Genomic DNA, 27,798 nt, shown 5'->3' with positions numbered 1-27,798 from the left:
AGTTTCGCACTCACGGCCTTCGGTCTGCACATTGATGTCCGGAAGCTGAGAGCAGTCTGCCTTGTGTACCAGGCGTTTCAGCAGCACTTGCAAGGCCGTTGTGTCTCGGTGTTCACGGACAACACAACGGCCATGTGTTACATAAACAAGCACAGAGGAGCACGGTCCTCCCCTCTTTGCAGGGAGCTATCCAACTCCGGGACTTCTGCACAGCCCAATCGATAGACCTGGTAGCGTTCTTTCTCCCAGGGGTCCGGAACACTCTGGCGGATCACCACAGCAGATCCTTCCTGTCTCTCAAGTGGTCGATTCCTCCGGACGTTATCCTTTCCGTTTTCCGGAAGTGGGGCTTTCCCCACATAGTCCTCTTCGCTCTCGCGAGAACAGAAAGAGAGAGAGTTCTGCTCATTCCAAGGCCTCTCCCCGGGCTCAATCTTGGAGGCTTTTCTGATGCCATGGACGAGCCGTCTGCTGTACGCTTTTCCACCGTTCCCGCTGGTTCACAGGATCCTGCTAAAACTCCACAGGGACAGAGCGCACCTGATCATGATTGCTCCAGCGTGACCCAGGAAGCACTGGTACACCATGTTGCTAGACCTGTCGGTAGCCAACCAGATTCCCCTGCCTCTTTGCCCAGACCTCATAACGCAGGATCTCGGCAAACTTCACCACATTCATCATTCATTCATGCCCGTCACCCCAACCGGGGTATGGGCCGCCAACCACAGATCTCCATAGTCTTCTATCCTGGGCCATTCGCTCTAGCTGGTTCCAGGTATAGCCCATTTTTTTGCTATCAACCTGAAGGTCAGGTATTTCTTGGGCGCCTCTTTCCGCTTGCCTTGGGGGTTCCACTGCAGTGCCTGTCTGGTGATGTTGGTTGGCTGCTTGCGTAGTGTATGTCCTATCCAGCCCCACCTTCTCTTTCTAATTTCTTCCTCTGCTGGGAGTTGATGGGTCCTCTCCAAGAGGTGGATGTTACTGATGGTGTCTGGCCAGCGGATCTGGAGAATCCTTCTGAGGCAGCTATTAATGAAGGTCTGGATCTTCCTGGTGGTTGTTTTGGTTGTCCTCCAGGTTTCAGCTCCATACAGTAAGACTGATTTCACGTTGGAGTTGAACAGTCGAATCTTTATTGCCAAAGACAGCTCTCTGGAGCTCCAGATGTTCTTGAGCTGTAAGAAGGCTGCTCTTGCCTTACCAATCCTTACTTTGATGTCTGCGTCTGTGCCACCCTGCTGGTCGATGATGTTACCTAGGTAGGTGAAGGACTGCACTTCTTCCAGGGGGCTTCCATTCAGTGTGACTGGGCTGATGGAATTGATCCTAAGGATCTTGGTCTTGTCCTTGTGGATGTTGAGGCCAACCTGTGATGACGTGGCTGCCACTCGTTGGTCTTCTCTTGCATCTGCTGTTTAAGTCCAGGTCATCAAGCTGGGTCCACAATGACCATTGGATTCCATTAGTGGATGTCTTCATAATCCAATCGATGACGAAGAAAGAGAAGTGGTGACAACAAGCATCCTTGTCTGACTCGGTTCGCACCTGGAAGCTGTTTGTGAGCTGCCCTCCATGGATCACTCTACAGTGTATGCCGTCGTATGAATTCTTGATCAGGTTGACCACCTTTGCTGGGATGCCATAGTGCCGAAGGAGCTTCCAGAGGGTCTCTCGATCCACGCTATCGAATGCTTTCTCATAGTCAACAAAGTTGATGTACAACGAGGAGTTCCACTCCATAGACTGCTCGACTATGATGCGGGCGTTGCTATCTGGTCCGCATGATCTGTTCTGCCGGAAACCTGCCTGTTCATCTCGTAGCTGTGGATCATCCTTCATTCTCTCTAAGAGGACTCGGTTGAAGACCTTCCTGGCACCGACAGGAGTGTGATTCCTCTATAGTTGGCACAGTTGCTGAGGTCTCCTTTCTTGGGGATTTTGATGAGATATCCCTCTTTCCAGTCAGCGGAATCACTTCTTCTTCCCATATTTTCTCAAAGAGGGGTACAGCATTTCCACTGAAGCATCCAGGTCTGCTTTCAGGGCCTCTGCTGGGATATCGTCAGGTCCAGCCGCCTTCCTGTTCTTCATCATGGTGATGGCTTTTCTGATCTCGTCTCTGGTTGGTTTATCGCAATTGATTGGGAGGTCCTCGTTGGCTGGGTCGATGTCTGGTGGATTTGGTGGTGTTGGTCTGTTCAGGAGTTCCTCAAAGTGCTCCGCCCATCTGTTCATCTGTAGTTCTATTCCTGTTATAGACTTTCCTGCTTGTCTTTAACGGGACGTTCTGGCTTGCTGAACTTTCCAGACAGTCGCGCTGTTTCATGTTACCGCTGTATGCTGCCTGATATGCTTGTGCTGCCTGTCCATCCACTTAATCTCTCTTGTCCTTCTTAATATTCCTCTTCACTGCTCTGTGGGCTTCAGCATACTCTTTTTGAGCTTTGGCTTTGCTGCTCTAGTCCTGCTGTTGTTGACTGCTGCCTTCTTCTTCTTTCTGTCTTCTATCTTTGTCAAGGACTCTGCTGTGATCCACTCTTTCTGCTGGTGTTTCTTAATTCCAAGCACTTCCTGGCATGCTGACCTAAGTGTGTCTCTCACTTTCTGCCATCTGTTGAGTACACTGTCTTCCTCTTCTTCAGACCGATCCTGTAGTACTGAAAACTTATTCTTCAGCGTCAATCCAAAATCTTCCTTGGTCTTATGGTCCTTCAGAAGGTTGACTTCTGTCTGCAGTTCTTCTTCAGCTTCAGCTTCAATCTGGCCACCACTAAGTGATGGTCGGACGCCACGCCTGCTCCTCTTCTAACTCTAACGTCCTGCAAGGATCTTCTGAACTTCTTGCTAATGCAGACATGGTCGATCTGGTTTTCTGTCATGCCTGCTGGCGATACCCAGGTACTCTTGTGGATCGGAAAGATGCTACCTCCTATGACCAGGTTGTTAAGTGCACACAGATCCACAAATCTCTCTCCATTCTCACTCATCTCTCCCAGAGCATGGGTCCCCATGACTTGTTCGTATCCTGTGTTATCAGGTCCAATTTTGGCATTAAAGTCTCCCATAAGGATGGTAATGTCTTTGTCTGGGAGAGTCTCTAATATTTTCTGGAGTCTGTTGTAAAAGTAGTCTTTGTCCTCCTCTTCACTGTCATTGGTTGGAGCGTAGCACTGAACAACATTCATCTTAATCCTCTTCATTTTAGTTCTGAAGGATGCTGTGATGATCCTGGGACCATGTGCCTCCCAACCAATCAGTGCTCTCTGTGCCTGCTTGGACAACATGAAGCCTACTCCCTGTGTGTGGTGTCTCTTCATGTCCTGAATACAGCAACAGCTCTCCTGTCAACAGTCGTCTCTGTCCAGCTTGCGTCCATCTTGTCTCGCTAATGCCTAGTAGGGTCAGGTTGTTGCTCCTCATCTCTGCTGCAACCTTGGTCCTCACGTTCCATGTGCCGATGGTAATCCTCCTGGCTGCAAGAAGGGTGATCCACCACCCAGCGTCATGCATCTTCGAGTTGAAGACCCTTCTTTTCTAGGCTAAAAGTCTCTGTTAACTCTATTGTTGGCGTTTCTGTAGCAAGCTGATTTTTACAGGGTGGAGTTGCTAGCCCCACGCCCAACCCTCCTCCTTTACCCTGACTTGGGACAGGCAGATGGCCCCAAAGGACCTCTCTGGTGGAGTTAAACTTCACCACCCAGACCTGCAATCCCTGCACCTCACAGCATGGCTGCTGCGTGGCTAAACCGATCCGAGTTACGTTGTTCTTCCTTGGTTCTACAGGATTCTCCTGGGTGGTAGGAAACCTTCTACTCCGTTAACGTATCTGGCCAAGTGGAAGCGTTTCTCCTGCAGCTACAAAACGCACAATGTTTCTCTCACCGAGGTTCCGATCCATTCCATCTTGGACTACCTCTGGTCTCTCAAACAGCAGCGCCTGGCGCGGTCATCATTAAGGGTACACTTGGCAGCCATCTCTACCTTCCACCCAGAGGAGAGTGGCCGCACCATATTCTCACACCCTGTGGTTTCTAGGTTCCTCAAGGGCTTGGAGCGTTTATACCCCCAAGTTCGCCGCCCCGCCAAAACCTGGGTCTGCAACCTGGTTCTAACCAGTCTTATGACTGCCCCATTCGAGCCACTGACAACATGCTCGCTGATATACCTGTCCTGAAAGACAGTTTTTCCTTGTAGCCTTTGCATCGGCCAGACGAGTCTCCGAGCTTCAGGCTCTCACGGTGGACCCACGGTATACTGTGTTTCTCAAGGGCACGGTGCAGCTGTGACCACGTCCGGCCTTCCTCCCCAAGGTGCTGTCGACCTTTCATATCAACCAGGATATCTTCCTTCCGGTCTTCTTTCTGAAGCTACACTCATTGCGAGGGGAGCACATTTGCCCTCCCTAGACGTCCGTAGGGTGCTCGCATTCTATCTCGAGCGGACAAAACCCTTTTGTAATGCCCCAACTCTTCGTCGTACTGGCAGACCGGACGAAGGGCCTACCTGTCTCCTCCCAGAGGATTTCATCTTGGGTGACGTCGTGCATCCGCACCTCCTCTGACTTGGCCCATGTTCCATCGAGCCACCTTACTGCACGTTCCACCAGGGCTCAGGCTTCTTCTGTTGCCTTCCTGGCTCACTTACCCTTCCAGGGGATATGTCGTGAAACTACCTGGTCCTCGGTCGACACCTTTGCCTCATTGGTTCAACAGTCCAGAGATGATGCAGCCTTTGTCTCAGCAGTTTTGCATTCTGCAACATCTCACTCCAACCCCACCGCCTACGTAAGTCTTGGGAATCACCTAACTGGAATGTATATGAGCAATCACTCGAAGAAGAAAAGACGGTTACTCACTGTTGTAACTGTTGTTCTTCGAGATGTGTTGCTCATATCCATTCCAGACCCGCCCTCCTTCCCCACTGTCGGAATAGCCGGCAAGAAGGAACTGAGGAGCGGATGGGTCGGCAGGGGTATATATTCGGCACTATAGTGGTGCCACTCCAGGGGGTGCCCAGCCGACCACCGAGTGTTGCTAGGGTAAAAATCTTCCGACGATCGTGCACGCGGCGCGCGCACACCTAACTGGAATGGATATGAGCAACACATCTCGAAGAACAACAGTTACAACGGTGAGTAACCATCTTTTTTCCAACCCCTGAAATATAGGGTCGGCTTATGAAAGGGTCATACAGTTTTTGCTATTTTTACCTGTCCATTTTGGGGGGGAGGCTTATAAACGAACGGGCTGATGAACGAGTGTATATGGTACTTCTCACGTTCTGAATCGGAGAAACTTCCAAATAAATGCAAATTAAATAAAAATCACCTGTCATAGGTATTTCCTTCTTTGCCCCAATGTTGCAATTTCCTTCTTTGCCCCAATTCTTTGCTAGAATTACTCTAGCTGAAGGTTCAGGATGGCCATTGTTCAGTCCTGGACTAGTGAGAACTTAAGGTCCTGTAGTTTTTGAACCACCGGGGCTGGAAATGGGCTCTTTATACCACTGAAGAGCTTGGGATTTTCCCCCTCTGATGTAGGGCTCTTGTTTCTTTCCTTAGTTGGTCATGAGGTATTAGACCTTAAATCCACAACATGGCTATGCCTGAAAACGGTATTTTAGATGATTTTGAGCAGTTTGTAAAACACATTAGTTCTCATGTTACACTTCTTCGAATCTTTGTGCTGTTGGACTCCTCCTGGTGCTTAGGCAGTTTGATTTTAAGGTGGAAGAATATATAAATAGTACCAGCAAAATTTTAAAATGTTTAAAAACGTTTCTACGGTAGTTTCTCTGTAAACAATATGGAATCAAAGAAAATATATGATGGGCTTTATGGATTCTTTTTTTATATGAGTAATACACCAATTGCTTTGCAACTTGTTTAGATGTGCTTAACTCCAATTTATGTTCACTTGTACCACAGCATCGTGTTCATTCTTTCTCTCTTTCTCCTTCTGCCTTCACACTTAGGCACTTGGAGAGGTACAGGATAGAAGATGGAAAGGGTTGCAATGACACATGTTTAACTCACTGATCATAAATGTACTGGCAGAATTGCTGAGCTATGATAATTAAAGTTGTTTGCTTAATTTAAATTAAAAACTAATGTAATGTTCTGGTCTACTCTAAAAAGTGACTAAATTGACAATGTGGCTTTATATGTTTATTATCTTGCTTTGACACAATTTGAGATTTTCTCAAGAATATGCAAAATGGAGGCTTTTTCTAAATGCGAGCATTGAAAAGTCAAGCTAGGATCTGTAAGCCAAGCTGTGTTTTTTAACCCATAAGAAGCAGCTATTCTTGTATACTTTTCTGACCATAACATCTTTTAAAATAATAGCTTTGTTGTCATGAATTTTCTTTGATTTTCCTGCTTAAGCAAAACAGGAAGGAACTTAAACATGTGCTTAAGATTAAGCATGTGAGCATTCCCACTGAAGTCAATGGGACTATCTCAGGTGCTCAAAGTCATGTAGGGTGCTTAATTCTTGTCCTGGATAGAAACCTAAGTTGGCTTTGTATTTGAGGAGTTTATTTTATAGTAAACAAAAGAGAGATCTCTCCCTGTCAGGAAACCAGTGCACAACTTAACAGAGACATGAAATGACACCCCTTTAGCTCCACTGCTTAGGAATAATAAGTAATGAAATAAATGCAATTTAAAATATATTATATTTAAAATCGTTATAAAAATAACAAATATAATAAGTTCTCAAACTTGTTGGGAACATCCTATTTCCTCTACAGCAGCATCTTCGAAAACAGTCTAACTGGGATCATCCTTCACATACTCTCTAAAAATGCCCACAACAGCATTATGTCTGTATAATTAACCTTACAGAGGAGGGAAGAACTTTGGGAGGCAAATTTTCATATCATAACTTGGAAGCTGCAAAGTATATTTTAAACAAGCCGCACCCTTTGGAAAAAATTCTTTTCATATCTGAAGAAAATCAAATGTCTCTAAATTCTACTTTAATATAAAACAAAAATGCAAACAAATCCTCCAGTGGTTGCTTAAGAAGGAACTACGTTCGTAGAATAAATTATACTTGTTGTTAAATATATAAATGTTATGGGCCTGATTTCTCCATTGCCATGCATCTTTTGTAGTCATTGGCAAATGCTACTAAATGACAGTTGATAGTGTTTTACAACTACTTTTGCATTCACTTTGCCCTGAGTATAAAATACTATCATTCTGACTTAGTAGCATTTGGCACCCACTTTGCACTGGTGTAAATGACTACACAAAGTTAAAGGCAATGGACAATCAGGCTCAGAAATAAAAAAAACATTAATATGTAGCTGCCAATGACAGGCAAAAAGGGAGGACATTAAAAGAATGTAAATCTTTCATGCCAGAGTCTCAAGTAGCATAATAAAAGGCGATAGGCTTCCGTTTTTATAGATAAAACAGAGGAAGGGAAATCCAGACTGGGACTGTGGATTTTATTAATAGCAATCTCAAAGGGGAGTGTAAGACCTACTCAAGAAAGGCAGGGCTCAGAATGCTGGGTCTGCCATTGCTGATAACAGAATTTCAAGCAGCTTTTTAAAATACATTTATACCATCTCAACAGTCAGACCCACGTCAAAGGTCTGTCTAATCTGTCTTGGGTTTTTGGTTTGGGCCTGTGATCTCATACAATCCAGTCTGTTTTAAACTGGGCATCTGCCACCTTTTTGGTTTTGGAACATATGTTATTTCCAATGCGTGTGTTAATGGAAACTGGTCTTGTTTTTACCAGTGGGTGTAGCTATCAGCATTGGTGTTAATGAGCAAATCTCGAGTAAAGAAGACAAAGCAAATCTCCAGTAAAGAAGACAAAGCAAGAAAGGGAGAGGCAAACAGAGAAACGTCCATTTGTATCAGTGTTAATTAGGCTTGGCAGAATTTGATATTTTATTAGTTTATAATTTTGATGGATAATGTTGGGATTTATTTTTAACCAGTTTTTAGATTTTTATCAATGTATTTTCAAAGTAGGACAATTTTGGGGTTTTAGGCATTTGTTTTTATTTTAATTTTATTATTAAATGTTCATGGTTGCTGGAAATTGGGTGGGGGATCAGACATTTGCTTAATGAGAGTAAATGTTGAGATTCAAAAACTGAAAGCTTTATAGGCTGTTTAAACACAAATTGTCAACTTCACATGTCAAAATATATAAAGTAAATATCCTTAAATCAACAAATCATATTGGTTTGTACTATTTATTCGCTAGTCCACTTGTAACAAGGCTAAAATCACTGGATTTTGACTCAAGTTCTCAAACAACATTTTTTTTATTTTTTCTATCTGTGAACTTTGCTTATTGATGGAAATATATGTTTGTTGGTTTGTGTGTGTATGCTGAAATTGATATTGACTGACATTTATCGATAAAACTTTAAACCTTCCAAGCTTAGTGATAAAGTGTTAGAGCGTTGTGACACATACCGATTCCAAAGTCAGAAAGACACCACTGTGATTATCTCGTCTGACCTCTTGTATAACACAGGCCATAGAACTTCTCCAAAATAATTCCTAAAGTATATTTTGTAGAAAAACATCCAATCTTGATTTAAAAATTGTCAGTGATGGTGAATCCACCGCAACCCTTGGCAAATTGCTCCAGTGGTTAATTACCCTCTCTATTAAACATGTATGCCTTATTTCTGTTCTGAATTTGTCTGTCTTGAACTTCCAGCTATAGTGCACTCTGCACAATGGATATGAGCCTTTATTCATACTGTTGAGATATAATTCGCATCTCAGAACATGTGCAATACATTCTTTTTCATCTTCTTTTACAGAGCTGCCTTTTTTTCAAGTTGCTAATCTTTTCCACCAAATTTTCTTGACTGTTGGAATTTTTCTGTGACACTTGGGAATATATTGCAGAGGTGCTCGACATCTGCTATTCAGTCCTGTGTTCTACACCCTTTAGCAGGTAAGCTACTGTCATTGCAACACCAATTGTTCACTGTTGAAATGTTTCCACTTCTCAAATATCCCTGCAGAGGGCTCGACTTTGATGAAATGAAGAGCTGACTCTGGTTAACTTCTATATTGCACAATCTCCCACAACAACTCCACATTGTATTATCTGCCATTGAAGAATTAGTGCATAACATGGCAGTATCATATGACGTTGGAAGTCAGCTCATGTCAATATGTATCGTTCTGGCCTTCTAGCAATTAAAAATTGCACGAGTAACCTCCCAATTGTGAATCCATTTGCAGCTGGATTAGAGGTAACTCTCTGAAAAAGGAACATAAGTGATTGGTCGAGGCCTTGCACTTTGGGGCGGGGGCTCTGCATAAATTCAACTCATGGGCAGAGAAGCCCTTATAACATTGAGCTGGAGAGGGAGGCCCTGTAGACCATAAAGCCAATCTTGAGTTGGATTAAAGATTTCAGTCATTGTTCACTAATACACAGTTCATTCATGTGCGTTGCTAAAACTGAGTCTAAGAGATTAACATTTGGGATTAGGGTTTTCAGGGGGTAGGGTATTTTATGGATTTCTTGAAATAATTTTCAGAAAACATCAATTACTGGGGATGGGGGAGAAAGAAAGGGAGGGGAGAGAGCAAGAGAGAGTGCATGTATGTGTGTGATAGAGAGAAATATGCTGTGGTTCCTTACCAATCTTTTTCAGTTTATTTCTTTTAACAATGATACCACATGTAGTTTCCCTGATTTTTCTAGGCAATTAAATATTGCTCAGACAAAAGTTTCCACTAACCACTTTAAAATGACTTTTCTTCCCAAACCGTCTGAGGTTTTCTCATCCCTAAGAAGACCTTAAAGAAAGTTTATCCCACTGATTTGACTGAACTTCATCAGCAAACTATAGAATCTAAATTTTGCAGTGGCTTCATTTTTTAAAAATAATGTGGTAGACTTCCCTGAAGGTTCTCACTGTTAAAATATTTAAACATTTTCTTGTAATACACAACCTCATGATGCTTTATTCTGAATTTATATCAGGCAATAAATGCTGGGGCATTCCTGGTGACATTTCTCACCCAGATTGCATTCATTCTCCTTGTTAGTTAATTCCAATGGTGAGGATTAGATTTCCATATATATAATGTGACCGTCTCAGTGGGGACTGCTCATGAGTATAAGTGCTACTCAACATCAGGATGGTAAATTGAGTCTTGTATTGTTATGTTCAATTAAATAATTTAACGCAGATTGTGACTGCGGGTGTTCCAAGTAGGAGCCTCCTCAACCCCTTGTGCATTCCCCATGAGAACTAGGTGCAATCACAGTCCCTGCACTCAGGAAAAAGTGATCAAGGTCCACATTGTGACTGGCCCTTGTGCAGTGGGAGCATTCAAAAAACCTTCTCTTCTTGTTCATCCCGTGCTATAGGTGTTGTCCTTGTGTGCTCCTGTCTGAAGGACTGCTTCTGATTAGTGCCAATAGCAGTTCTGGCCGTGCTGGGTAAAGACAGAGTGATGCCTCCAGTCCCCGATACCAGCAGACAGAGCTTGTCAGCTGAGGAGGATTTCCCCCATGCCCAATACAGAGATGTGGTATAAAGCCAGAATTTAGCCCCTCAGACCTGAGAATCTAACTCAGACTTCTCAGAGTAATAGTAATACTTTGCACTTGTATTGCACCTCTCATGTGAGGATTTCAAGGTTACTGCCAGCCCAGTGGCCCCATGTGAAATGAGTTGGCACTGTGAGTAGCAGACAGGGGTCCATGTCACAGCTGGTGTTTATTGGTAGTCTCAAGTCAAGGACAGAATGGGCATGGACCCTCTCACTCTTAGAGGTGATTCCTCTTGAGGCAGGACAGTACTGACAAGCCATTATGGGGAAAGTTGTACTTCTGCTGTCCATGTTGATCCTGTTCTGTGGGAAACCAGAGACCTTTCATTGCCATGTCTGCTAGTCTTTCAACTGTCCCCAAAACTAATATTCACTGTAAAGTTTAAGTAAAAGCAACAGTGATGGCATATGTTGGTGCTACAATAACTCAGTCGTTACTGGGTGGACTAAATAGGGACCGAGTCTTGTACTTATCCACTGCCTAGCAGTGATCTCCTTTAGAATGATTTTACTATGAACAGACCATCTTTGCATTATTTAGTTTTGAAACTTTTTGCATTTAAAAATCTTCTTTCATGATTAACTCTAAATTGCGCAGTAAACAAACTGGCATATAAATGCCATCTGTTGCTACTGTAGAATGCGTGAAACCAGTTAATTTATCATGGTTCACAAAAACGTTACAGTGAGGGACTGTCAAAAGGGAGCCTTGTTAAAGGGGGCAATATTTGACAGTTGGTGTTAAGTAAATTACGAGCACCCTGCCGATGTGTTTGTCTAGTAAATGTACCAATAGTTGATGAAAAGACAGACTGCATCCTGTGAATCCAGGAGTTTACAATCAGTTGTTTTCTTCAATGCAAAGCCTGTAATTTCTCACTTGCTGGCAATACAATAATAAGCCCAGACATTAAGTGATGCTTGTGGTAATAAGTGCAGCATTATAGTAAGATCTTATTTCCTACCCCTGCACATATTTTCATAGTTATATTTATTATTATTAACTTGTAGTATGGGAGGGCCTCAAAGTCCCAATCAAGATCAGGGTCCCGTGGTGCTAGGCATTGTACAGAATACATATCTGAACCAGGCAGGCCATTCGTCCAGTTTTAAACCCAATAGCCCTGCTTTTCTAAGGTTTGTCCTCTATTCAGGAGTGAAACAAAACTGGACATAGTTTTGAATGGTATCAAATAGGGGAACACCCTTTTATAAAGTGTGCTGCCCCGCCCCTAATAGCATGCATGAGGCCACACTGGTGGGGTCACGTTGTATTCCTGGAAGTACTAAAATGTCCAATATTCTGGGGATGCATGAGTGGCCTCCCTAATATAAACCTGGTGTCTGTTCCCATTAGCTTACATTCTAAGGTCCTGACCATTACAAATACTTATGCATGTGCTCAACTTTAAGCAAGTGAGCAATCCCATTTTCCTCAATGGGACTATCATGTGCTTAAGGTCAGGCAGGTGCACAAATCTTTGCAGGATAGGGGCCTAATTAGAAATAGGACTGCACCATGTTTCTTCCATTCACAAAGGCAGGAGGAAGGATGATGTAACAGTAATAAATCATACACTTGGTTTATATAGCTAACATAGTGTACAACTGGATGATTGACATCATTTCATCTCTTATTTAATATCTTTAAAATTCCATTTCAAATCCTAACCCCTTGTACTCCCTTAACATTACCCCCACCCAGAAAAAGTGATCCTGGACATACTGCCTATTTTTATTTTATTATTTGTTTTCCTCCCTTCTCCATAAATTATACCCAACCAACCTTCTCCTAGGAAGTTCCATGGAGGGGTCTAATCCACACAGTGCTCCTTGCTGGGGGCTGCAGAGCCATACGCTCCCAGTGTCCTAAATCTGCAATATGGGTGAGGTCAGGGAAATTCAGCTAGTCGCTCTCCCCTAACTCCTTTGTGCTGCTGGCAAATCGCTGCTGAATCTCTTGAAATAGCGACTAAAATATTTACCTACTTGAAATTCCAGTTCAACCTGTTAACCAAAAAAACCACCCCAAAGACAAAACAGTGCTCAACTAAGGTTGGAACAGTTGCATCAGCAAATGATGCAAATCATTAACTGTGTGCATGCCATGTCAGGTAAAGATATTGCTGTCATGGTTAGCTGAGCAGAAAAGCAGACACATAACAGGATTTGAGATGCTGGAATTTAACACTATCATTTTTTAACTGCCTCTTTCAAAACAGGCATCTCATGTTGCTGAACTGAATTGCCATTCCACCCAGCAGCCTGGCTCTTTTGAACCCTTTTGGTGACTACCCTGCAGCCGGGGATGAGATTTCTGACTTGGGTAGACGTACCCTCACTAGCTTTGGCTGAGGTTTGCCACCCAAGTATAATCCCACCCAGCCCCCTGTACTCAGGTGGCTAACCCCTGCTGCTGCCCATTTAGTGCTGGCTACATTGCTATTATTACCACACTGGCTCGATCAAAGCAAGCATGGGTATGTCTATCCAAATCGGAAATTATACCTCTGGCTCTAGAGTAGTTCTACCCATTAGGTGCTGTGTAACTACCAGGAATGGGCACATAAAGAGTGTTCTGCAACATCATTCCAATTTGTCTCAATTTACCTTATTCATTTCCACTCAAATACTAACTACAAAGCAAGGACAGAAAAGTAGTATGACTTCCACATTTTTCTCCAACTTCAAACAGGGTCTGTATAAGAAACTTGTATAGGGTTAGGGACTATATAAAGAAGGACAAATTGAGGCACAGAAGGGTTAAATAATTTGCCCAGAGTCAAAAAAACAAGTCACCAGTAGTGCCAATCCCAAACCTTCAAAAATCATATGGGGGCTCAAAAAGTCATGAAATTGATTTTGAAAAATCACAAGATTTAAAAACAAATAAACAATTGGGTTCTTTTAATTTGCCTTCTGGTGTCTGATCCTTTTAAGGCACAGTTTTTCAAGCTTTTCTCCAAAACCATGAAGGCTAGAAACACATTTTTGATAACAAGTAAGATTCTCAGGTAATCGTAGGACTCCAGGAGCTGGAGCTTTGTGTATAATGCCAAATATTGTGAGACTCACAATGAAAGCACAAGAGTTGGAGAAACTCAGTCAGTGATGGAGTTGGGACCATTACCCAGGAATCATGGCTCTCTCATCTCCCTAGTCTAATCACTAGACAGTACTTTCTGAAATTTAACAATTTACTAAAACTTAAATAGATAAATAAACATAACATTTTGAGGGGGTCAATTCATAGTTTGAAAAACCTCTTGACTAAGATTTTCAAAAGCTACTAGTGATTTTGGATGTCTCAGTTCTTAGTTGCCTGGCTTCTGGCAACTTCACGTGACCTGAATACACCGCTACCTCAGCCACCCGATATAACATGAATTCGGATATAACGCGGTAAAGCAGTGCGCCGGGGGGGGGCGGGGGGGCTGTGCACTCTGGTAGATCAAAGCAAGTTCAATATAACACGGTTTCACCTATAACGCGGTAAGATTTTTTGGCTCCCAAGGACAGCGTTATATCGAGGTAGAGGTGTATTTGTAAAGTATGGAGCCCCGCACCTTTTAAAAATTAAGGCCACTTTCAGGTCTTTAAAGTTGCACCCCAAAAATTGAGTTAGCCAAAATTCCTAGCCAGGTCTAAAATGTTTTAAATTGCTAAAAAGTTTGAAATGGGAGGTTTTCTGTTGAAAGTGTGTGGTGGGGAAAGGGTGGTGTTATGGTAAAACAAATGTTTCAGCTGTCAAATTTTCTCATGTGGAATAAATTTGGTGGTTTGATTTGAGATTTATATTTCACTTTCAAATGGCATGTTAATTTCTTGTACTAAATAAAATAAAGAAAATCAAATAGAGGAGCATGAAACAAAAGCCTGGATCTGAATTTTGAGGAAGGGAGCAACTGAAATCTACATTTGAAAGCATACAGCTGAATTCTACAAATGGCCTCTTGGCTTTATAACAGACTAAGCTATAAATTCATATTGAACTTGGAGTGTTTCTTTTTGAGCCAATCTCTAAAATATGTGAGTAATCAAATAAACATGATCTAAAGAGATTTAACATTTGAGGGATTATTTGAGGGGATGTTGCATTTTGTTTTTAGATTTATTTCACTTTATACGTCATCCTCTCTCCACCCTACTCCTCTCTTAAGGATGTGCTGGCTCATTGTGTTGACTATACACAGAAGCTGCAGAATGGGGAGGAAAAAGTGATGCTTTTACAGGAATGGAAACATTTTATTTTTACCAGCTGTACTGGTCAGTCTGACTAAGCAGGTATCCTAAAGGCTGCTGCAAGCTATAGTCTCTTACAGAGTCCTAACCACCTGCTGTATGTTTACATTCAGCTATAATTACAGTTCTTGGTCCTGAGCGTCCCACCTGTCTGGGAGGAACGGAACAGGAACTCAGCATAATTCAGTTGAATTTATCTTGCAAGCAATATCCCCAGCAAAGCAGTAAGAATTTTATGGTTGCAGGACTTCTTTAGTCTAAAGCAGGAATGGATTGAGCTCGCATGGAATAAATATGAATTGAGCCAAACCACTGCAAAGAACTAAAATCAAAATGAAACATGACCCAAGGTTTGGAAAAATGTGGTTGATGCCCTTTTTCTTTTCTTCTCTTCCCCCCCCCCCATCCCCTTTTCCTTTTCCTTTTCCTCTTTTCTTGGCCTAGAAACAGAGAAACCAAAATGTCATGAGAAAGGCTGCTGTTTAGGTATGCCTGCCCTCACTAAAATCAGGAAGAACTGAAAATCTTGCCAGAATTCTGACCTCATGTGAATTTCAGTATCCAAGATGTATTCTGGCAGTCCTTACTCAAGCAAAACTTTCATTGATTTCAGTGGGAATTTGACTAAGTAAAGATCACAGGGCTGAGACAATTTTCAGATAAGCTTTGGGAACTTATTTGACAAGGATCTCTGAGCCTTTTGATGTTTGACATCACTAGTCTGAAGCCTGTTGCAGCTTTATGAAATTGGCCGATCCAGCTAGCTGCGCTGACTCATCTAGTAAACTGTTTGAAGTGGCTGTGGCTGATGGAGCTTAAATAAGAAAACCAGAATTTAAGAATAATGCATTTCCCCCCCAGAACTGATGCCAGATTATGAAGAATTTAGAACAAAACAATAATGAAATGAAAGGAGGTTTGACAAACATGCTAGCTTTTCACTGAGGTACAGGAACTTCCTGCTAAGTGATGTTTAAAGCACCTCCTAAAAGGACGTGGAACACCCAGCTTGTGACTGTAGGCTCTGAATCATTGGGGTGCTTGCATGGAATTAGCGTGTAAGTACTAGCTCTATGAGCTAAGAGGTGAAAACATTATCTAAAAGTTATATCTGCTCTGAGTAGAGGCTAACATGCAGCTGCACCACCTTCAAAGTATAGCGGAGAATGAATACGTGACTCAGACATTCTCTGTTCCTCCTCCACTCCCCTCTTGCCCTGATGGTGGTGGGGGGAGGGGAAGTCACTTCACTCCCCTTTTTGGAGCAGTTTACTCTTCTGTATTCATCTGGCCAGATATTCTGGCAGAGCAGGAAGGAAGAAGGGCTGAGCCTGTGTTCCATGCACTCCATACCTATTTTATGCTGAGCATCAAGCAAGTAGCTCTGTTCACTGCATCCAGAATCACAATCTGAGCTGGGGCATAGGGGGGGCTTCCTGAGCACAGCAATCCTTTGACACCCAAGCTGGAGAGTTTGAAACTTGCTCCGCTAGAAGGAACAGCTGTGCTTGGCTCTGCAGCCTTCTCTTACCCATGCCATTAGATCACTTTGACCGAAGAAGCTGTTTTTTTTAGGAACCATCATAGGCTTTTAGGTTGGTTTTTAAATTTCAGTGCATTTAAAAAATAAAATGATAAAGGCAATTATTTAAAAGGCAAATAAAAGACCAATTGCTTCCAAAAAGTGTAAATATTTACAACAGAATTAAATTACTGGTTTGATGTAATATGTGGTGTATCATTTACTAGAACAGGTCAGGCTGAAGTCATCACACATGTGTTTTCATTGGCTTCAGTGCACTTTGTGCCTAACATTTGGTCGGTCTCATTTGATAATTAATTTGTTTTCTGTGTAATTGTCCCCTGTGACATCTGTGCATCTCATCTACATTAACAAGACAGGCAAGTATTATCTTTCCATTTTACAGGTGTTGAACTGAGGCATAGAGAGATCACAGAGCTTGCCGAAGTTCACAGAGGAAGTTCCATCCCACTGTGTAAATTACAAGCCTTCCTTTCATGTCCTCTGGACTATGAGGTACAGGATTTTCAAAAGCACTCTGTGTTGGCCTAGCTCTGCTCCACTGAAGCCAAAGGGAGTTTTACATTGAAGTCAGTGGGAGCAGATTTAGAGCAAGGCCGAGCACTTTTGAAAATCCCACCCTAACTGTCATTTTCTTAAATATACAACATTGTGACCAAGAAATTAAAAAGCAAAACCATTAGCCGCTCTAAGGGTTAATCTACACCAGCGGTTCTCAAACTGTGAGTTGGGACCGCAGAGCGGGTCAGGACCCCATTTTAATGGGGTCACAAGGGCTGGCTTAGATTTCCTGAGGCCCAAGGCCAGAGCCCAACCCCACTACGTGGGGCCGAAGCCAAAGCTTGAGGGTTCTGCCCTGGGCAGTGGGACTCAGGTTACAGACCTTCTGCCTGGGGAGGATTTCAGCTTTGCCCCCACCCCCCTGCCTGGGATGGTGGGGCTTGGGCTTTGTCTTTGGCCCCCGCGGGGCTTGGGCAGGCTCAGGCTTTGGTGCCCCCTCCTGGGACTGTGTATTAATTTTTGTTGTCAGAAGGGGGCCATGGTGCAGTGAAGTTTGCGAACCCCTGATCTTCACGGAGTAACCGTGCACTGCAGAGTGTGTGGTTTCTAAACTGGTATGTTAAAGGGCACTGCTAGGGAACCATTAGTGAACACCAGTGGGGTTTACATGGACCAGTTGATGCTCAACACATTAGTGTCCTTTAAAATCACAGCCCCATAGTGCACACTATCCGACTGTCTAGGCAAGTCCATAGTGCATGTGACCTGCAGAGTCATCCAGCCAGTGGAGAGAGTGCTGCTCAGGAAAGATGCCATGTGAATGATCCTTAGTTGAAAGGCTCAGTTGGTTCAGACACTTTAAAGAAGAAAAAAAGGGGGGAGAAAATCTCTTCCAGAAGGAAAAGGACTAAATAGGCCAGGGAAGAAATACTAGTTTTAAACTTCTAAGTAGATTTTATAAGCAGCGGGGAGCCAAATAAAAAGTTAAAACCCATTTGACAAAAGGTACTTGTTGTCTCTTTAAATTAGTTGTTTTATAAGAAGAAAAACTAAGGGCAGGGTACAGGGTCTTAAAAACTCCTGCTCTAATTGTCAGGTGCTACAAGCCTGCGTCTTATGTGTGTGGCTTTTTTTATGACTGCACACCTTGTCACGTGGGGGTATGAAATAGCGTAGTAGTGGAGCCCAGTAGCACTGCTGTAGGTAAGGGTCTGCTAGCCTTCCCTTCCTAAACCCTCCTAGTTGGCATTTAAATGTGTTTGTCATTTAATATCCTAGCCACTTCAGATATCAAGGCTGAAACTTGGCACTCAGCCCAGCTGAATTTTTTAAAGATGTAAACTAATTCAAATTGGTTTGTCTGGTTTTGCTTTAGAGATTGGCACAAACCACAAATTTCTCAGGATTGAAGAATGCTTCCCACCCCTCAGTGACTTAAACATATCAGCTTGAAAATGTAAAGGTCAGTTAAATTTGGTACCAAATTACGTGACAATGTCTGTAAAGACAGAATAGCTAAGTATGTTTAACAAATTAAGAGCCAGATTCTGAGCCCCCTGCTCATGGTGAGTAGTACTTTCCTGTTCAGGGAGGAAGATGCAACTCAAGATGAGTCTGGGTATCAGAATCTGTCTCTTACCAGTAACTTCTGACTGGGAGAGAGAGAATTCCTTTTGGGGAGAAATTTCGGGAGAAATTTCCCCTTCCCAGGAACCATGGACATCTCCATGTTTTACTGTCCCTTGTCCTGCACAGAAAGGTGTGAGGTTACTGCCACTCCCCACTCTCAGGACTGAAGGAAAGGATTAGGGTGGAGGCTGTGTTCATTTTATAGAAGAAAGGAGGTCCTAAACCAGTTGTCCTTTAACTGGTAGGAGAACCCCCTCCTCTGCATGACTGAACAATATATGTCAAGCTCCAGACGGGAAACCTCATGGGGTTTTCTTCACCTCCCCAGGCTTCCCCACTTGGGTTTCTCTGTGAGAGAGGAAGCTCTGCTCCCTGGATAAAAGTGCAGGACTGGGACTTACGGAAATGCAGGTTTTCTTCCAGGCTTTTTTTCTTCTTCTTCTTCTTCTCCATGTGCCCTGATGTTGACACTAGCTTCCACTCTGAATGGCAACTCAGTATGCACTATACTGACCATATATGCACTATACTGTCAGCCACTGCGACACGTGCCTGGAGCTTGAGGCTGGTGTGGGAAGGAGGTATCAGATGATTGTGTAAATTGACAAACACAGCCAAAGGCATTGTTAAGAATTTTCACAAACCTTGTTGTGTAGTTTTCTAAATTTCCAGCTCTCACCTGACCCTCTCAAAGTGAGATGTGGGCTTTTCTTGGGCTTCCATAGTGGTTGTGACATCATGAGCACAGTACATGCTGGGATGCCACAGAAAATGAGACCTGCTAGTCTTGTGACATCAGGGAACATGAAAGATTCAAATGTGGAAGTTTAAAATCAGTTGTGTGGAACTGCCATTCTTACCCTTGGTATTTTGAGCACCAGCATTTTGCTCTGTAGTTATTGTTTAACCTATATATAGGTGCTCTAAATTAGGCTAAAATCCTGTGGGTGGTAAGTATCATTTGTATGAAATGGTTGTACAAGGTCATCACTTTAAAATGTGGCATACCACATCCTGCACTGCAGGAGCTGCAAAATCTCACCACCCTGCTTGTGGCTGCCATTTTGGAGTTGCTCTCTTCAAGAAGCAAGACTTCTTTGGCCAGTTTTAAAATGTTTGGTTTCATTTATAAAAGAGAGTTCAGTAGAAGCTGTAATTTCCTCATAGAACATACTTCACGTGGACTGTGCTCAAAGGTAACTTTTGCTTTTGAAAAATGAATCTTTCCAAGGCCAAAGGGAAATGATACATGTTCTAAAAAGCGAATCCATATTGATGGCCAGGCTTTCGTAGCTCTTGCAGTACTCAGCACTTTGTTGCAGAAAGGTAAAGTACTTTTAAGGAAAAGCACTATGGGACCCAGAAAAAGAAGCTCAAAGTATCCTTTATACTTTGATACAAAAAATATGAAGTGCTCCCACTTCATTGGTTAGTACTGTGCTGCTGACCTACTTGAATTTCTCATGGGGATTGGCAGTAATCTTAAAGCAGGGCCGTATTTCCAATAATTCTCACATGAACATGTTAACAGTAGAGCTCTGCTTTCGTGCTGTTAACAGCTGGCTACCACTGCAACTTATTAGAAACTCAGCTACTTACCAAAGTGGGCTCTTTATCTTGGTGACCTTCCAAGACCATCAGAGCCTTCTTAGAAGACCTTGAATCGGAACAGTTTGGATGTAAGAAGGGCAGTGCGGCACAGCACACAGCTCAGATCTCCCAGGATTCATATATTTGGAAGGCACTGTACCATGTATAACTGTAGAAAATAGTACAATGATACTCGAACTGTCCCATCAAGGTCATAGTGTTCAGAGATCCTATTAATATCATGCATGGTAAGCAATTTATGAAAGAATTCACACAGCATTTGAAAAAAAGTCATAAACATTATTATCTTAGTTGCTTTTTAAGATTATTTTTCTACTATACCATGATCTTGTAAAAACAGATAATAAACATTTTAAATAATGAAGTTATTTATTGGACAGAATTCGAAACATCAGTTTATGTTTCACTTTATATTCCATTTATTAACAAAGCCATGTGTTTGGTTTGGCATTCATACCATTTACACGGTTTAGAATGGGTTGTACCACAGTGGCTTTGGGTGCGTGGGTGGCACTGAGACCTTGAATTGGTGCTGCCCAGAGGTCTTAGTACTGATAAAGAAAAGCCCCTGTAGGTTATTAAAGTGAAGGTTGAGAGAGAGAATTACAGATGATCTAGCTGATGCAGACTAAGGCACTGATCTTCACTTCCTCTTCCTCACCTAACATTCCACCATATTCATTCTGATTACAACACTCACTTTAATTCCCAACCCCTACAAGGAGATAATGAGCAAACAGAAGAGCTGCTGGCATTGTCCTTTGGTGGAAACACTTGGCATTTTTTGATTGCGACATAACAGGCAACAGCTTCAGGAACGTGGCCTGATTCTTATTCAATCACAGTATTTCCTGGGGGGAGGGGCGGGGTGCAGAAGAGAATTAGCAGCATACAGTACGTGCATACTGTATGTTATGTGTTGCACACTTTTAACTGCTATTTGGGGAATGGAAAGGGATTTAATGGAAATTTTTAGATGTGAATGTTTTACCGTCATTTTTATTTATTTATTTTATTTGTATTGTATTACGGTTGTGTGTTGGGACCTCATCGGCGATCTGGACCCCATTGTGCTAGGCACTGTAAACCTAAGAGACAGGTTTAAGGTGTTAGTGCTGCACTGGAGCCTACGAACTAACAGCGTAGAACCCGCAGCCATGCAGAGCCCCACTAAGGTTAAAGGGGGCTTTGCCCAGTAGAGGGGTTCAGCTGTGCAGTTGGCAATGCAGCATCAGGGCTCAATCCTTACATCCTTTCAGCTGTCCTGTGAAGCTGGTCTGAATTATCTCATTTTACAGATGGAGAAACTGAGGCAGAAAGATTACGTGAGAGCCCAAAGCCATAGAGAGAGTCCAGAGCTGGAATAGGAATTTAGGAATTCATGGCCTTTAAGGCCTATACTCCCAACTGTTGTGCTAGACCACATTTCTCTTCCTTAGTGCTCATTGAGCTTGTTCATTTGTGCGCGTACAATAATTTTGTTTTTAAAAAGTGAGGAGTATTCTTCTATCCCGAATCCTTGCTGTTTACTTGGTAGTGTCCCAATACATTTTCTCACAGACACTAATAATGAGCCAGACCCTCATGTGGGGTAAATTGATGTTGCCTGGTGGAAGTCAGTGGAGCTGCACTGACTTGAACCAATTGAGGAACACATCTCATATGTTTAAAGAGAGGCTGCAGTTATAAAAGTTAGTGCAAAATGGCAGCATGACCCAGATTGTCCCCTTTACTGACCTCAGTGGAGGGGATCCTTCACAGGCTCATTTCCTCCTGCTTGGCTGGAAGGGGGATGCCACCTGTGCAGCAAAGTCCCCCCCCCCACCACCACCACCACCATGATGAGGCAAAAGCCCCTCATGTGAGGCTCTGCAAAGAGCTCCATGGAGTTATGGGAATAGAGCTGAGGTTAGAAAGTGATGAGTCAGACGACAGGCCACACTCTACAGTAACACTTTATTGCTATCATAGGGCCAGCCATGGTAAATAACAGCAGGAACTACCCTAGTGAGCTGCTTTTATTTCCAGGTTCTTTATCATGGACTAGTTGCAAATTCGGTTTTATACTTTCCTTACTCTCAACTGTTCTTTTTTTCCTACCGACAAGGGAGCATTAAGGGGAGATTATCTTGAAAGAATTGATGCATTCAGAGTTATAGTGCTTCCCCTCCTCCCTCTTCATTCCACTCCCGTTCCCTCCTGCCAAGCAGAGCTTTCTTTCCCCTTTCCTCTGCTGGTGGAACAAGATGCTCTGTGCCTTTAAGAAGTGTGGCTTTTCAGAAGGCTAATTTCTTGGCTTTGGCATGTGTTGAGGCATGTTTTCAGTTTAGCTGTGTGGTTTATAAAATCTAAAAGTGCATTCATCTAGTGGGGTTTGTAACTAGTTTCTGTAAAGAGTTGGAGTTCAACTCTCTGTTATTTAGTTGCACTCAAAAGAATAATCAGCATTTCTAGGATAATTCTCCCCTCCCCTCAAATCCCCCTAAAACGTGGGGAAAATTAAAGGAATTCGCATTTTCGTATTAATTAAAAAGAGATCTTTCTCCAGTGCCAATATTTAATTAAAAAGACCCAGCAAATCTCTAATGAAATAACTGACAGGGCAAATTCTGTTCTGAGTTATGTTCCCATACATTCATCATGATCACTGCTGTGTTCATTTTGTTGTCAGTGTGGTGACATGCGTGGAACTGAGGGAATAATTTGGCCCAACACAGTTGCCAGCTTGCTTTATTTCATTGTGAGTCTCCTGATATTTGGAGTGTTTATTAAAGCCCCTGCTCCTGGAGTCATGTGAATAATATGAAAATCTCAGCTTGCTTTTTTTTTTTTTTAAATAAGTTTCTGGCCCACTTGGTTGTTCAGAAAAGCTTGAAAATGTGACCCAATTGTACCCAAAAAGCTCAAAAGCCAGAAGGCAAATAAAAAGAACCCAATATTTATTATTTTTAAGCGAATCACATGATTTTTTTTGGCGGGGGGGTGGGACCTGACTCAAGATTTTTGAATCCTTGGGATTGGCACTACCATAATAATTAAAATACAGCATTCAAAGTAACATATTCTATTTAGAATAGATACACTTTAGGGTTCTACTTAAATTATTTTTTTAAACTATTTTCCGTGCAGGGCCCTGGCACTGGGCTGCAACAACAGTGCACACCACCTAGGACTGTCCACGTGTACTGGGAGACTAGTCTCCCTTCAGTAAACTCACATAACTGTCATTACTCAATGTCAAAGTTGTGGTCTTTTTAAATCCTGGTCCTGCAAGTGACTCATTATGAACAGACCCCTACACCAATACCAAGTCCCATTGACTTCATTAGGGTTTTGTGCAAGCTGCGTATTCACTTATTGGGTCCTCTTGGAGGGAAGAACAGGTTTCCAAAGATCAGACCAAGAAGAATGGCTGAGTGGCAGTGTTGTGTATAGTAGTTAGCATAGGAGACTGGACTCAAAGGTTCTGTTCCTGCTCTGCTACCATCTCACTGTGTGGCATTGGTCAAGTCACTTAACCTTTAGGCTACAGTCCCATGTGAGTTAAAAAGGGACAGCAATACTTATCTGCTTCACGGCTGTGTGCTAGGATTGAATTAATTAATGTCTGTAAAGTACTTGGGGGGCTTGACTCTATATAAGTGCCAGGTGTTGTTTGTATTTAAGATTCATTAATTATTCATTATGGAACCAGGCAACTCCCCTCCCTTTCCTGTGTCACTAGTTGGTTTTGGTGAGCTCATCCCAAAAACTTGTGCAATACTTAAGCCTTCAGAAAGTCCCTGCTATTTAAACCCTTTACTCTGAAGTGAGTGGTGTTTAGGGGCTGCTCTTTTAGTAAGGAGGTTGCAGAGCAATGGCAGCACCCTGCCCTTTTATCTCTCAAAGGCTACGTCCATACTTACAGCACCATGTAGTGTAGAGACTGCACACCCAGCTAGCATGTGTATAAATAAGCCTGAGGTAAGGCTTAGGTGGGTAAAGCGTCCTACACACCTGAATGCCCAGAGAGCTCCTGCGTGGCTCTCTACATGCCAGGCAGTGCCTTCCACCTCTGTGCTGCTATTTTTAGCAATGTAGTGTCCTGCTGCCAGAGCCTTTCCGCATGGCAGAGAAAGGATCCAGCCGTGAGGAAAGGCTCTGCCAGGGTGGAGGCAGTGGGGAAAGTCCCTGGCAGCAGGGAAAGCCTGCTCCCAAAGCGTTTCCCCACCGCGGGACCCTTTTACTGCTGCTAGAGCCTTGCAAAGTACATGTGTAGTCCCTCTCGTCTACACACCACTGTTTAAGAGCAGATGCAGCCAAAGTCAGTCAGGGATCACTGTTGCTCCTCCCCCCTCTCCTAACCATCCCTTCTTTCCTCTTTGCCCCTTACGCCAGGCAGCACTATGCTTTTCCTAGCATCATGGCCTAGCAGCCAGTGGTTACAGTATGGGACTGGGAATTAGAACTCTTGGGTTCTATTCACAACTCAGCTCTGGTGCACTGTGTGATCTACGGCTTTCCCCGTGTGCTTCATTTTAAATGGGTGTAATAAATTTTGCCTGATTCCCAGGGATTTCAGGCTGAATTAGGACTTGTCTACATGGAGCTGTTAGTGAGAAGTAAAGTAGGAGGTTAATTTAAAGCACGCTAGCTACTCTGGTTTCACCAGCTAGACAAGCCCTTAGTTAATGCTTACAGTGATTGAGGTCTGTGAATGAAGGGTGCAGTGTACGTTCTAAATACCCTTCTGTTGTTATGAATGTAGGCAATCTTCATTGAAAGCAAAGTAGCTTATCTGTAAATCAACATTTGATCAGGTGGAGGCATAGATTCCAGGTTAGTGGGAGGAAGAAGGAGTGTAAACAAACCCTGCCCACTTCTACTGAACGGAGAAAACTGTAGTGGAATTAGAAATGATTCTCATCCCTTGTGGTTTGTTTTGTGTGTAGCGCAGACTCTGAATGTAGTATTCAAAAGCAGAGGCCAGTTATTGAGACTGTGGGATAGAAGTGAGTGCAGTTCAGCTATTGACGTGGAATTTGAAGTGACAGAATGAGAGAGTTTTTTTCCTTCTGTTAGCAAGTTTCGTGTGAAGCCCGGTACTGCTTTTTTTTCAGCAGCACTTCCTATGGGCAGTTGAAAACATATCACAAGCACTGAGATTACTCAAGTGAGCAAGTGGAGCATTCAAAGGAAGAAGAGCAATTAAGAGAGGAGTTTAAAAATGATCATTGTATTAAGAGAATTGTTAATATACAGGCATAACCAATGTGCAGTTGCAAGCTTTCCTGTGCTGTCAAGAAAGGAGAAGGAACTAAAATTCCAAGAAAGATTTAATCCACATTTTGTAAAACCTCACAACAGGTGAGAGGCAGTAATTGTTTCCTCCAAAGGAGACTAGAAACCGAAACAAGACAGAATTACATTAGCACAGATTAACCGGGTTATCGGCTAGTAATTTAATTAAACAGAGTAAATCCTTGCTTAGTTGAACCACCTCACCAGAGAAACTCTCCTTAATACAAATTATGTTCCCCAATTTCCCCCTTTGTTCATCCAGATAAATTAAATGTCCATCCTATTTGAAGAAACAGGGTTCTACTGTATCTGTTTGAGGTCACTGATTTGTATGCTGTAGAAGCTATCTCACTATTTAGAATACAGTGATATACTGTTTGTGTTTTCCCTTTGCTGCCTTGTACATAGTGGATTGTTGTTTGTTTGTTTTTTGTTTGAGGGGTTTAAACATTTGGAACAGAGTAGAAATAACCAAGTCTTTGTACAAAGGTAGGTTAGATTTAGATCTTTGTCTTAAAAATGAATTTTTCATATTTCATACGTTATGATGCCCATCTCCCATACTTCAAGTTTTTGGGTGGGAGGGGCAGCCAACAGAAAATTAAACCTAGTCTTCACTTGACCATTAATATCAGCCCAAGATAAAATGTGGTTTTTTTTCCCCCTGTGTGATCTGATCAACTCCCCATCCCGCCCAAACAATATGCAAAGAGCTGAGCCAAATTTCAGGCTGTGGGGTGGGGGAAGAGGTAATAAATAAATAAATTCAGATTTTGACAATGCTTACAAATTATTGATTCAGATAAGGCATCTATGAATTTCAAAATCTGTTTTCGCTCCTCTAACTTATAATTAATTTGTTATTAAGGACATACATATACTTAGGCGTGGCAGAATTTGAAGGATAATATCTGTTTATTTTTAAGCTTTTTTTCTCTTTTTATTGTTTACAGTTGTAGGAAATTATGGGAGGCATATCAGACAAAGGGCAGGTCAGGCAATAATTATTTAATGACCGTAGACATTGAGATTCCAAAAGTTAATGTTTGTAACCATTAAAACACAGATTGTCAACATCACACATCAAAATATACAGAGTAAATATCCTTAAATCAAACTCTAATAAGTTCTCAAGTAGCATTTTTCTTTCTCCTGTACATTTCGATAAATATTGATGGAAATATTTTTCATCAGTTTGCATGTGTATGGTGAAATTGATGTTTACTGACATTTGCTAATAAAAATCGAATCCTTCCAAGCCTACATATACTCAAAATTTACTCACAGATCTAGGCAGCTGACTTTCATATAGAAGTAAAACAAATGAAACAAATAATTATAAATGTTCTGTGCAATGTTATCCCACAAGAAGGTACAAATTCTGATACCCTTATGCTGAATAGTATCTTACTCTGCAAGTAGTCCTTTTGGTTTAATTTGGGCTGTTTGCTGAGTAATCTGTTACTAACATGAATCTGGCCCCAAGTGTTGTATAATGCTCACCTGATGCATGTCCAACCTGATGCTATATTACAAGCTATTCTCTTTTTAGAAATCTCGTTACAAAGGTCTGTCAGTACTTAATTGATAAGGAATAATTTGTGATTTGAAACAGAATCTTGGTGCAACAAGTCAAACATTGGCTAGAATCTTCCACCATTATTTTCATAAATATCACAGTATCAGAGAGAGCAGGATGTTCTTCACTTTGAAGATAACTGAGCTGGGGCTTTTGTTGAGACTAGACGTGCCCCGGATTGTGACGCTGTTATTTCAATTAAAAAAACATTAATAAATCTCAAATAGTTCATCATCTTATTCACTCTGTTTAACCTCTGAAGTTCCACAAAATGAAAGCACCAGCTTCTACTTTTTGGTCTGTGTTCATTTTTCTTTCTTTTTTTAATACTCTCACTCTTGTGGCTTATCAGACGCTTTCAGCTTAAACAGCCTCTGAGGCAAACAGTAGGTTTGTGCTGTGTGTGTGTGTGTGCGCGCGCGTGTGTGTGTGTGTGTGTGTGTAAGTGTCGTAACGTGGCGGGGCATAGGCAGTTATGAAACTTTCCAATAAAGTCTCAGTGCGTCAGTATTGGTTGGTTGTTGTTTTTTTCCGTTGCCCTCTGATTTCATTTCCAGTTATGAGTGAAGAGAGAGGGCTGGGGGAAAAAAAACTCAAAAAACCAGTTGTCTGATTAAAGCAGCAGTTCCCATGACAGGTGGAGCATGCAGCATGTTGAATGAGACTCTTCATTTTTGGTGCACCAGGGCGGAGGAAGGGGAAATCTTTCCACTTTGGGCAGCTGCTGGTTAAAAGGGGCCCCAGCAAACTGTTAAAGCAGCAGCAAGAAGTTTGGCTTTAATTTTTTAAAAGGACTGGAGAAATTATTAACCACAGTTTATGACGTCACAGTTGATCTGATTAAAGGTTTGT

At 42.4% G+C, this 27,798-nt stretch overlaps 1 protein-coding gene across 7 annotated transcripts in view; it reads left to right on the top strand.

Annotated features, from left to right (window-relative positions):
- Positions 1–27,798, top strand: part of PRR5 (proline rich 5) — a 149,516-nt gene that overhangs the window by 38,922 nt on the left and 82,796 nt on the right. For 5 of the 7 annotated variants that reach the window (XM_039541786.1, XM_039541770.1, XM_039541764.1 and 2 more), the window contains exon 2: positions 8,806–8,942. The exons of 1 other annotated variant lie outside the window; for it this stretch is intronic. The gene's annotated coding sequence lies outside the window, so the exon portion shown is untranslated. Of the gene's footprint in view, positions 1–8,805; positions 8,943–27,498; positions 27,793–27,798 lie in introns of those variants that run through there. One more of the 7 variants, XM_039541773.1, reaches the window with a different exon arrangement.

This window comes from Mauremys reevesii, linkage group 1 (assembly GCF_016161935.1).
Source record: "Mauremys reevesii isolate NIE-2019 linkage group 1, ASM1616193v1, whole genome shotgun sequence".
NCBI classification, from domain to species: Eukaryota; Metazoa; Chordata; order Testudines; family Geoemydidae; genus Mauremys; species Mauremys reevesii.
The sequence above is the reverse complement of the archived record's forward strand: the minus strand, read 5'-3'. Positions and strand labels throughout refer to the sequence as shown.